At 43.6% G+C, this 10,952-nt stretch overlaps 1 protein-coding gene across 10 annotated transcripts in view; it reads right to left on the reverse strand.

Annotated features, from left to right (window-relative positions):
- mbnl2 (muscleblind-like splicing regulator 2) overlaps window positions 1–5,467 on the reverse strand; it is a 37,655-nt gene extending 32,188 nt beyond the window's left edge. For 9 of the 10 annotated variants that reach the window (XM_067260036.1, XM_067260043.1, XM_067260044.1 and 6 more), the window contains exon 1: window positions 2,097–2,301. The gene's annotated coding sequence lies outside the window, so the exon portion shown is untranslated. Of the gene's footprint in view, window positions 1–2,096; window positions 2,302–5,204 lie in introns of those variants that run through there. The other variant, XM_067260035.1, reaches the window with a different exon arrangement.
- Between the last annotated feature and the right edge of the window lie 5,485 nt (window positions 5,468–10,952).

Here is a 10,952-nt window from a genome sequence, read left to right on the forward strand (position 1 = left end):
GCGTTCCCTCCAGTCTGCTTAATTGAATGGGAGCCGGCCGACCCGGGTCCTCTCCGGTGAAAGTCATTGGCTTGACCTCTGAATACCACGTATGCCTTCTATTAGCCGTGCCTCTGCTCATGTGTCTGTGTCTGCGTGGATTGGGTCAACCAGAGGAGACCCGCGTTATATCGGAGCCCGTTCTCAATGAGAGCATCTGGGCAACAGGGTTAAGGAAAACACCAGCTAGACAGATGTTTAACCATAGCCATGTTTTCTAATGTGGGTATAACGGCCAAACAAATGAAGACCAGCTCTTTAGAATGTTTTTACCATACCGAGAGGGGAATCTAGCGTGTAAGCCTGGGCCCATTTGCATGGCCAAGAGGAACCACTGTGAGCTCATTCGAATGGTAGAGAAGAGCACTTCACTCAGTCTAATGAGAAACAGTTGACAAGAACATTTGATTACCACACTAGGTTTTACAAAACCGAGTCGGCCAAAGCTTGAGTCTAACCTACTTCAGTTTGGGTTCATTTGAATCCGTATTACAGCTATTAAGACATCTGCTTGAGGTTCTGTCATATTCTGAACACTTCGGCGGAGGGTTATAATTTCTAGTTACAGTCATTGTCATACAGCCAAAACAATTTTGAGCATTGATGTGTTGTACGGGCTTGAAACCTTTACTTGCACCCAATGGTTCTGAAATTGTGGCGCATGCTTAAGCTCTTGAGACAATTAGAATTATCAAATGTCATTAGTGTCAGGACAACTGTATGGTAGAGGTAGGGTAAGCAGTAATCAGATGTTAGCGGACTGATCAGGGAAGCTAAGGGGAGGCAATGCAGTCAGGATTTGATGGAGTCAGCAGAAACGTGTGCTTCATATCGTAATAGCCTTATCTAAACCCTGGTGACCCATGGTCATCTTATGCCACTCATTCAGTGGGCGGGCCTCGCGAAAGGAGCTTCAACCAATCAACTGGACCCATTACGGGTGCAGAAGAGTAACTTGTATCTCAATGTCTGGTAGAGCCAGCCTGTTTAGTGTCTTAGTGATCATTACAAATATTTCGGTATCTGGTCCACATGGGTGGTCTGCACTGGGTGGTCTGGCAGAAATCATAAAAAAAGACACCTGAATGCTACTTCTAAGTAGGCTACCGTCACACGTCCCACTACTGGGAATCCATTAAGAGAGTTGCCCTCTGGGTCTCAAAAATACAAACACACCCTCGGATTCCTTCGTTTTCTCAGCGGGAAGGGTTGAACCCGTCTTCCATTTCAGAAAACACCCATTTCTCCGGCAATCCCTGCCAATATCCAATCAGTGGTCCTGTCTGGCCTTGTCCTGCCTGTGGAAGCCTGTGGTCGGGTGGCAATGTTAGCCTCTGTCCAGCCCCGTTCTGGACAGACACTACAAAGCTGTGGATCACCACAGAGATGTTGATAGACCTAGAGTCCTGGACCTCATTATTTTGGTGTGAAGCTCAAGCTAATTATAGAGCAAGCTTTAGGTTTGCCTGAGTCCATTTTCAAAGGGCGCAAGACATTTGTTGACTTGCCAATCCCAAAATAATAATAGAAGATTTCAAATGTTATAAGACCAAGAGGAAGAGGAATACATGCTAAAGTTTTTAACTGCCTATGGTGGAGGCATTAACTCAACACAGCCAATCCCTTGGCAGGCGGTAGACGCAACTGTGAATAAAAGAAAGAAATGTGTGCTCAAACGTGTCTCATGATCACCCTACAAAACAATCACTAAGGGAGGGAAAGACAACCTGGCAACCGCCGTTTCATGTCGCATAGTGAAAGAAACCCAACAAGTCCCTCATCTTGAGCAAGCGTAGGGAAGCTGCCGCACCAGGAACCTGCAAGGGCAGTAGCTTGTCACAGAGTACCATCTAGCTCTCCTCGCTCTCATCCATATCGGTTCCCCGTCTCTCCTTTTACCCTCATTTCCACACACACTACATTCTATCTCTCCTAACTCCCTCCCCCTTACAGGATGGTATGCACCACACTGCAGCAAACTCCTTAAAAAAAACAAAAAAAATATGCCGCCGTAAAAAAAAAAAAAAGAAGAAAAAAAGAAAAGAGGTAAAACCTACCCGAGAGACGGTCTAGTTCCCACCTCGTTACGTTAAGTCCGGTGGCCTCTGTTGTGCCTCAGTCTAAGCCTCAGCGGAGAGATACCAGGTGCAGGCGTCTGTGTGTGCAGCTTCGAGTCCTCGCGCTTCAGCGTCTGCAGCTAATGACCATGTGAACTGTTGTCATTCTCTGGGAGCTGCCGAGTGCTGCAGCCAGAGGCCCATGCTTAGACAGGGATTTTCTCTCTCGACTACGGAGCAGGCAGGCAGGCAGGCAGGCAGGAAGCAGAGGAGTGTCTGCTCAACTATCTGGATGAAACACTTCCAGCCATCCCCCACAGCCAGCCCCTTCCTGGCCATCCGCCTCCAGCAGGCACCGCCCCTCACTGCTCCGGCCAATAGGAGGACAGAGGTCTGATAACAGACGTTTCTGTTGGCTCACTGTGTGCTGATTGGCATGGACATCTCAGAACTTTCAATGACAGCCATCAAATGCTGATCTTAAAGGTATACTAATTTTACAATTTCACATCCCGGCTCAACTAGGGTGACACTGTTCTGTAAGACTTTCTTTCAAAATACTGTAGGCACACACAATATATGATTATTAATACTAGAGGGTAAAACATTGTGGACATTTTTTGTAACCCATCTGAAATGCTTATGTCAGATGCGAACCACAAGCTCAGCTAGTCAGCACCCTGTAACACCATAATTAACACCATCCCCCAAGGAATGAGCTCAGTCCTTTCTCTCATCTCCCCCTCCTCCCTCCTTGACTCCCCCTCCTCCTCCTCCTCCTTTCCCTCCCCACACCACTCCTCCTCCTCCTCTCCCTCTCCTCCCTGGTGACGGCAGCCTCTCTGGCGTCACGTGCGACATGAAGCCTGAGCACCGCAGAAGTGATGAGTCAGAGGGCCCGGCTTCACGATGTTTCTGTCCAAATCTATACAACAGCTGTATTCTCTCTCTCTCACCCATTCTCTTCCTCACTCTCTCACCCATTTTCTCTCTCTCTCTCTCTCTCTCTCTCTGCTTTCAGCTTCCACTCCTATACAAAGACTGCAAATGATGTGACAACCTGAATGCTTCATCAACAACATCAATGAGAGCGGACATGCTTTTTACAGTCCGCTGCCAAATAAACCTGTTAACCCTCCAGGCTAGCTTTGACAATACAGTTCTAAAAGGGGACCATTTCTTTTTTAATCTACAACAAGGGGTTAATCTCTTGAACCAGGTGAAATGTCAACCTCAGCAGCGGGCAATATATACCCACGGGACGGTGACTTTAAAGTGTTCTGATATAGGGTTAGGCCGGGCAGCGTACTGACATAGAAGCCACAGGAAGGGTGGTGATTCCTACCAACAGGTAACAGAGGGGGGCGATGCCAGTGGTTATCCCGTGGTCCTCGTCAACAGCAAATGATACTGTGCATGATACATCTAATGAACGACCATGTTCATCAGGCCAGGAGTGTTCAGAGCAAAACATTTCCATGTTTTCAAAACCACATGTTACGTGCCATTGTACTCAAAGGCTTGTAGCAAAATTGCATGGATGGCACAGAAGCAACTCAGGCATTTATTTTCAATCGTTTTCTTTTTTTTCTTCTTGGTTTCAGTGAATTTGTGATGATTGGAATCATGAGTATGTTTAAGTGTCTGTGTTGTCTACTGTCCGCGTTCTCTAAAATGTGTGTCAAGATGGATGCCTCGTCTTATTACAAACTAAATAAATTTACCACACAGTATTAACTCAAGTAACCTGAAGGCAATGCTGCTGCGTAATGATTCATCAGTTGAACAACTGAATGCTTTTTTATGACTAACACCTCCCATTTCAATCTGCAGGTAATTTTGGAGATCGAAATAGATTTCCCCACAGGAAAACAAACAAAGACCAAGCAGAGTCAAGTGATACTAGGCAACTTCCTTCCCTTGTGGTCTCAACTCCCTCACCCATCCTGTTTGACTCTGGAGGTTTGTTGAAGCCAGACCAAATTTAGTCCATCTCATAGGCAACAACTGACAACAGATATATGACCAGACACTAGAAACAAATATCAAAGGGAGAGCTGTTACAAGTAGAAACACATCCTGACGTTTTAATTTGGCTATCATTAAAACAAAACTATAATACAGTATGCCCTGTGTGCTGCATACAAGATTTTACATAGTATGCATACAGTGCAGCCTGTTGAATGATAGCTCAAAACAAATGGTCATTGTCAAAAAAAAAATCATTCCCCCCCCCCCCATCTTCAGACTAATTTAATTGTTGATTATCCCATGCACTGCACGGAGCCTCTGACAGTCTCATTCAGTAGGTTTCCATGGCTACAGTGATGTACAAAGAAAACAGATCGACAGATAACAGGACAACTTGCATTTTAGTGAAGGTTTTCTTTTGGAACAAGCGTATAGTAATTAAAAGGACATTGGTAGAAAAGTACTTATGCAACAGCCTACAGCAAACATTTTTTAAATTCCAGTCTGAACACACTGAGCATTTAGCTACAGTACAGATTAGTACCACAGACAGTGCTATGTTTCCGATAGGGAAAATCCCAAATACAGTACTTGTGTCGGCTCACCAGTTCTGTTGGTTGAAGAACCAGCAAGTAGCCTATATGCAGTTGCTGTAAATAGCCTACTATTATGAAAATGACTCCGTTGCCGCACATCACGATAAGAATTGTTTTTTTTACATGGCAGATTCAAATCAGTGTCAACCCTTACAGTAATGTACTACCTTTACATAGACTACATTTTACAAACCGACGTTGTCAGCATTGTTTATGCTTTTCAAACCAAAGCAGTGTCAGGCACGATATTACAAAGAGGATTCGGGTTGATTCTTTTCAGCTCGCTATTTAACACAGCATTAGCTGGCAAGCTATAGGACTAGCTATACGCTAGTTAGCTAGCGTCGTTACGTATAGTTTCATGCATCACTACTACTACTAGTAGTACTAGCAGTCTATGCCAACACGTAGCTGCCGTTTCTTTCGCTATTGTAAACTGCAGTGTACAGTAGATTAGATAATACATTTTTTGCAACGTACTAGCTAGTTAACAATATGGTGAGTTAACAAGCTACAACCTAATAAGAGCAATCTAGTTTACCTGGTGATGCCACAGACTGTAAGTGACCTGCCTCATCCAGCTGTCTGAATCACGATGTCGAGGTGGAGAAGAGTAGGCCCACGGTCAGCATTAAAAACTACATACGATACGACGAGCTAAGGCTTCTTGTTAATTTAATGCAAACATTCTTAAAGATAATTTATTTAAAGGCAGAAAGTTTTGCTTGTAACTAGCTAACTAGATAACTACTTTGCAGAAAGTAAGGCTGTTTGGGAAGCAACAAGCGCGTTTGACAGTTCGCAGGGACGACAAATTGTAGTTTATTGACGGGGGTAAATTGAAGAAAAGATACACACAAACGTATCACGTATTTTTCCAATACTGCAAATGCATTTAAATTGAAATGATATACTTACTATGTTTATGTAAATTATACTAATGACATAACTTGGTCTTATAAAGGGATGTAGATATGTAAAAACTACAATATACAGCCTCCCAATATCTAGTTGGTATCGCCCAAATGAATTACAGTGAAGGAGGGGGTGGGGCGGGGCAGAGCTCTCGAGCGGGCGGGCGGGCGGGGGGGGGTTGGTGTTGGTGAGGTTGGGGGTGTCTGCTTGTTACCTAGGAAACAAGTGAATCTCCCTGGGGGCAGAAAACATATCAAACCAATATGAGCCAACTAAATTCCATAGAGAATAGACCTCTTTATTATCTCTGGATTTTAAAAGATCAGTGAAATCGACACTTGACCAAAGAAAACTGACCTGAAAATTGCTTTATTGTTACACATCATAATTAACTACTTTCACCTATTATGACTATTTTCATTGGCTGATTATTAACAGGGTCTATTGATATTTTTTTCAATAATAATTAGAAATAGGCCTAAGTCATGGAATCTGAATGCAGTATTCACTTTTTGGGGGTTATTCTCAAGCTGATAAATCTGCATATGCAGTTTTCAAATTCAGAAGAGAGAACACAGTCTGCTGCTTTCGGATAATTAATTACATATCTTGATTTAGCATTCATTGGTGATAGCGACACAAACTTTTTCATCAAGGAGCCAAAGTTGGAATGAGCAAGAGCAAAGATAAAATATTCTTGGAATGAGCCAGACACAAATTTGGCTCCTGTGACTCTTGCCCACAACATATGCACTGGCACTGCCTATTGAGTGCGTGAACAATGCGCATTGCTACCATGATCTGTGCCCAAGGCCATTGCCCGGCCAAGTGGAATGTTAGTGACAATGCACCATGCACCCGCCTGATTAGCAGCAGGTCTGAGAACAGAGACTCATTCTAGGGATCGTGAACTCAGTACAGTAGCTCTACTACACCCATTATCCTAGTCATCAGGAAATGTCTGTGTCTGTTTTCACAGATTGTCGTTAACTATCCCTTGTCTTTATGTGTTGTTAGTTGTCTCAACATCCATCCTCTGACACCCATGTTGACCTGACCAGTAAGCAGATATGAGTGCTGAGTTAACGTTGTGAGTGTAACAGACCACAGAGTTTGGTTGTTGCCGTACAGCTCCTTTCAGAGCTTCTTGAAAAATCTCCTCAATGACTAACCCAAAATAACGTTTACCTTAAGTGAAAATTGTAAGGCTGCTTTCGAGAATGGTTCTCAACTGAGTTATAACAAACATAAAGTACCAGTCCTTCTCTAAGTACATAGGAACAGACCATAATAAACAATGTCATACCGCAAACAGTTTTATGGTGGTAATGACTAGGAAGAACGTCGATCCAGAGTCAAGCTCACCCCCTTGGGTCCCCATATTGATCTCACTGCAGAGGAGGCATACTGATTGTGAAAATGCTGTTGCAGGCTAAAGCATAGTTTTGCAACCATCCTCCCACACATACTGTACACACACACACACACACACACACACACACACCCACCCACATAAACACACACACACACATATGCACACAGTTTTCAGGCAATGAATCAGAGTTGTTCTGTGATTGCCACTCTTACCACCGGCGAACTAGAGGCTCAAAAACATGCAGATAGTGAAAAAATTTATGTTGGAAGCTAGGAACACACCATGGGACTGGTCAGAGCTAGCAGTCTCCCACAGACCAGCATATATACCTAGCCTGGAGCTAAATCTGTCCAAGTCCATTCATAATACCTTGTAATTAGTAGTTAGTATCGACAGTGCTATGGAGATGCTGGCTTTCTCCTTGGCAGATGTGGAGTAGGATGATGTCACCTTGGGATCATTCGAGGAGGCGTTCGGTATTCATGTGGGTATGATCTGCATTCCAAGCAGGAAGTAATGCCTATTATTGTGCTCCTATAGTCTCTCTAAGGAGGTGAAGAAAGCTGCATTGAATTTAAACAGCTTTCTTAAGTCCATTAACAAAGTGTTACTTTGTGGTTAACAATAAAGCATGATTCATACAAATGTATTCCACAGACGTTCCTCTCGGACTGCCTCCATAGGATCAGCAGGTCAAGTTAATCTAACACCATACTCGATTAAGGAATCAGGTAAGTAGTGATCAGTGAGGCAGAGTGAACAGACTAAGTAGAAACATGAAGAAGATGGGCGGTGGAGCCCAGCCCGTGGAAATTCCAGTGGATTGACTTTTCGGTAGGCCATTAAAGCCAGACCACAGCCTGGGACACTCTCTCCAGTGTGAGCATAGATCCTGAAAACCTCGCAAACCATCACACACCTGATTGGGAAAGCTTTTAACCCAAATGTTCAATGTAATGCTGATTTAACTGAAACAGATTAAAGCTGTCATGGAGTGGTGTGTGTGTGTTTGTGTGAGTGTGTGTGAGTGCTGTCAGTCAATTTGATTGATTGAGGCTTGTTCACTTGGGGGTTTTACCTATCTGGTCTGCCTTTCATGTGCATTTTCCAAATCACCTCACTAATGCTACATTTTAGTTTCCCATTCAGACAGTTTAGCATTTCAGCAGAGAGATTCCTTGAGCCCTGATCAAACCTAATTTGCTGAGCGATGATCTTGTTAGATCTTGGCAGAGAAAGCACAGTCATGACCCCATTGGTGGTAAACATACATCCTACTCCAGTTCTTTCTTTCTTCTCTCTCTCTCTCTCTCTCTCTCTCTCTCTCTCTCTCTCTCTCTCTCTCTCTCTCTCTCTCTCTCTCCCTCCCTCTCTCTCTCTCTCTCTCTCTCTCCCTCCCTCTCTTCCTCTCACCTTTTCTCTGTCTCTCTCTCTTTCTCCACCTCACTTTCTCTCTCTCTCTCTCTCTCTCTCTCTCTCTCTTTCTTTCTTTCTACTATACACAGTACCTTCTACTACCATAACTGCTTTCACTCACCTTCTTCTCTCTGTAGAACCAAACCACATTGACATTTACAGAATGCCAGGTTGGAAAATAGATTAGAGGAATTGCAAGAAGAAACACTCCTTAAAATGTCAGAGAAAATGACACATGATTATGACCATGTTGTTTCTAAAGCTTGTTTTTATCAAGCTTGAAGGGTTGTCTCTGCTTGATGCTGACCACCACTGAAATTGTTGGCCTTTTTCACTTCCATTTTTATTGTTGTCTTTTTTATTTGCAAGAATAAAACATTGATAGGGATGGTGACCTCAGCCATCAATGTGCCTCGCTACATTGATATTATAGGATCAAACTTTCCGATCAATCGCCCAATAGCCGACCCTGATTTCCTTTCTCGGCCTCAAGAGGCTCCAAATACAGTAAATCTCCTCTATTATTCATGAGCTCCAGGTTCAGTCAGGGCCACCTCCGTCTCTCCCTGTGTGTTCACAGCTGAGCGTCTTGGAGCTGCTGTCCTACTGCTCCACTCCGTGAACCCTGCTCAGCAGTCACCACTTAGCCCAGAGGATTTAGCTTCCTTTGAAATATTCAATAAAGCACCGGGATCAGAGAGAATTCAGCTAATTACATTCTCCTAACGTCACGCTCACTCATGCTCAGCAGCTCCCACTATGGCGGACTATTGTAGACATCAAATGCTGACTGGTTGTGGCGGGGTTTTCATTAGACTTTTTTTGTGATGGAAAAAATGAATGAATTGAAAGTGTCAGGGAGAAATTGTAAGTGTGTGTGTGTGTGTGTGTACAATGAGGAGAAATGAATATACACGCATATCCTGTGTTTATAGTCTCGGAGATGATAATAATAGCTTGTCTCAGGGCAGTCCATCAGCTTGAAATATTGATGGAACCCTGCTGCAAGGCTGCTGCAGAGAGACAGAAGGACAGCTGCAACCAACACTATGTTCATCTGCAACACTTCATGTGTCTGACGCATTGGACAGTAACAGACAAGAAGATATGAGTGAATTATCTATCCCAGGTAGGAGATGCTCTCCATCTCCTCTCCATGATGCCCAGAACAAATGGTTGATAATTGCTGGTCATTCAAGTGCTCATAAATACATATTCAGACCATGAAATCAGCCCTTTCTAGTGCCAAGCAAGCATTAACCAGAAATCCCTCAAGTGCAAGTGGTTTATTGCTGTTACTATGGTGATGATGAAAGGGGAGGTTACATTTAAATATATCCATACATGAGAGACTGGGAGGATGGTCAGTGTTGGGTTGAGGAGCTGGGGGGTGAAATTAGCCCCCCCCCCCCACACACACACACACTCACACTTGCTCTAGGTTGGCTGATTGGTTTGTTGCCTTGTTAGCGGGAGTTGAGCAGTAACCTCACACTAAAAGTCTAGATTTCACAGGCAGCATGAATGCTAATAGATAAAGTATGTCCTGTTACCTGATATCTGTAATAACAAACTTGCTACGAGGTGAATGTTTCTCTAAGGATACCACAACATAGCTGTCTGTCGATGGCACAGAACACATGACGATGTGGAGCTGTAACTGACTGCCTACATGGATAAGGATAAGGCACCATCTAGTGGACAATGGTTGTAACTGCAGATTTCGTTTGTTTATTCTGAAACAAGTACAGCTGAATACTTTTTAGAATTCCTCCGTCAGGAGGAAAGCCAAAGCCTATAGTGTTTGTGGGTATTTTTCGTATTATTAATAACTCGAGATATTGTAAAAAAATATAAGGTACCAAGTTGAATAGGTGTGTAAAAGTTGTATTTTGATCGATATTGTAAGACAGCATTGGACATTGCATTACCAACCACTGACTTTACTCACTGAGTGTTTCTCAAAAATGTGTCAGTGGCTCAATTTGCTAGAATGTAGCATCCATTACAGTTTTTCTCAATTGTTTACACAAAAATACTGGTACTTGAGACACAATGACCACAGCATGTAACTCATTCACCAACCCCCTGAACCTGAACTTTTGTTTTCACAAGGAACACACTGCCATTCAAATATGCAGACTGACTAATCACATGGGCAAACACCTGTCACACAGTTTTAGAATTAGCAATCAGAGCTTTAGCATAAAAGGGCAACAGGTGACCTCTTCTGTTTTGGAGCAATGGATGCCAACATTGGAAACATAGGCAGAGCCAGAGGAGTGAGAGTAAGAGGAGGAGGACGGGGAAGACGAGGAAGGCCAAGGACTGTAACCTCTGATCAGATCCGAGCCGCTTTGGTTGACCACATGGTCAACCATGGTCTAACAATGAGGGAGGCTGGGCAAAGAGTACAGCCACATGTGAGCAGGTACACTGTAGCATCCATCATCCGGACTTTCCGAAATGAGAATAAGTACTCTCACTACAAAATTGCAGTAGGCCGAATGCATATAAATACCGTACTCAATGAGTACAGTAGTACAGTATTGCCTGTGGACTGTTCTGTAGGACTGTAAAAAT

The sequence above is a fragment of the Osmerus mordax genome, chromosome 22, assembly GCF_038355195.1.
Source record: "Osmerus mordax isolate fOsmMor3 chromosome 22, fOsmMor3.pri, whole genome shotgun sequence".
Lineage (NCBI taxonomy): Eukaryota > Metazoa > Chordata > Actinopteri > Osmeriformes > Osmeridae > Osmerus > Osmerus mordax.